Below are 1,642 nucleotides of genomic sequence, written 5' to 3'. Positions count from 1 at the left end.
GGTGGAGAGTGACATTAGGTTGATGGCGAGGAAAATGGAAAGGGCAAGTGGCAGTGATCGAGAGAGGGAGAGGAAAGCAGGAGGAGGAGGACACAATGAATGAAAGAGAGAAGGAATGAGGGTGGGAGCCTGCGAAGGGAGGGCTGCACTTCAGGCCTACTCGTGACAGGTTCGAACCTGCCTCAGCCCCCATTTTCCAACCCCAGGCAAGTAGAGGTGACTTCATAGGTGTGCGTGTGCTTGTGTGCTTGAAAATAAACCAGTAACTAGGTGATCACAATACCAAAATTCCAGCAAGATCGGAGATTGATCAAAGTATTTAAGGTTTTGATTCTCAGCTAATACAGAAAGCAGGTTTATTAGTAGTTTTATGTATCAGCAGTATGTAACAGCGTGGCACAGTCAGCTGTACTCGAAGTGTTTCACAAGCTCACATTTTACAGACAAATGTAAAAATTTAAAGCCCAGCATCCAGTTTGTAACCCCTCTGCCCCCTCTTTCTGCTCTTGTACAAGATTAGCAGACTCAGCACATTTCCAGCAAAACCTTCTGTCAGAGCGGGCACTTCAATGCGCAATGACGTCATCCTTAACGGATGAACTCAACAACAGACCAGGCAACATACTGTCAGTTTAAGACAGGATTTACGTTGACAAAAAAGTTTTCCCGCCTCATTTTTTACTGTCATTGTTCTACACTTACACTCGGTTACTATGACTCACAGAAAAACACGCACAACTTTTAATATCACCTGTAAGCATCAAAGAAATCATTTTTAAAAAGGTGCCAGGTTTAGTTACTCACTACACTTCTTCAAGTCCCCCGTATCTGATGGATGAATCATGACAGCAGCTGGCATGGAGCTCATTCTGCTCAATTTAAATCGCAGTCCTTAACCAAAAAGTCCTCCGGACGGTCACTGCCTGCGTCTCAAGAACTTGACCGGTATTTGTGTGTGTGTGTTTATGTGTGTTTGTGTGTGTGTGTGTGTGAGTTGTCTTTTCCTCCTACCGCACCGTAAAGGAACCTGTTCAACTCATAAACAAGCCCGGCACAGCTGTACAGAGAGCGCTGTCACACCCCCCAAATAGACAGGAGCGCTCAACCTTTCCGCTGGGTGATGAGACTTCACCGGGACACCTCGCTAAAAAGTTCCGCCGTCAACTTTTCTTTCCTTTTTCTTTTTAAACCGTCAAAATAAAAAAATAAAAATAATAAAGGCACAGTATCAGGAGAGCGGTTGCCGCGGAGCTAGAAAGTTTTGTGAATGGAAGTAAAAGACTTACCTACAAGTAGAGAGTAGACGAGCGGCGCTCCAGAGAGGAACCACGTTGGACTGGAGCGAGATTACAATACGTTCTATTTACAGAAGCATTACATCACCCTCCCGGTGACGTCACGTGGGATTCCTGAACTTCTAAATCATTGCGGTCCCGTACGGAGAGAGGGCTTGAGAGGGGCGGGGTTACGACACGGTGAGGGGGACGGGACGGAACAGCAGCAATAGCAGCAGCGTGGTGCTGGACCGGAGTCAGTGACAGACCCACCGGGTAGACACACCAACGGCAACGTGACGGGACACGGGGCAGACCGGGTGGGCGGATGAGACCCAGTTAAGTGTTTGTTTGTTTTTTTTTTGTTT

General features: G+C 47.0%; 1 protein-coding gene across 7 annotated transcripts in view; it reads right to left on the bottom strand.

Moving 5' to 3' along the window:
• The window catches only part of LOC102196032 (cyclic AMP-responsive element-binding protein 5-like), a 17,993-nt gene extending 16,597 nt beyond the window's left edge, over positions 1-1,396 (bottom strand). Inside the window, exons 1-2 of one of the 7 annotated variants that reach the window (XM_013909760.1) lie at positions 1,291-1,396; positions 805-1,180 (exon numbers count right to left, since the gene is read on the bottom strand). The gene's annotated coding sequence lies outside the window, so the exon portion shown is untranslated. The other 6 variants (XM_005728814.2, XM_005728818.2, XM_005728819.2 and 3 more) reach the window with 6 other exon arrangements.
• Between the last annotated feature and the right edge of the window lie 246 nt (positions 1,397-1,642).

The sequence above is a fragment of the Pundamilia nyererei genome, unplaced genomic scaffold (assembly GCF_000239375.1).
Source record: "Pundamilia nyererei isolate P.nyererei 1_Seehausen unplaced genomic scaffold, PunNye1.0 scaffold00030, whole genome shotgun sequence".
NCBI classification, from domain to species: Eukaryota; Metazoa; Chordata; class Actinopteri; order Cichliformes; family Cichlidae; genus Pundamilia; species Pundamilia nyererei.
Note: the sequence above shows the minus strand (reverse complement) of the source record. Positions and strands in the feature narration are given on the sequence as shown.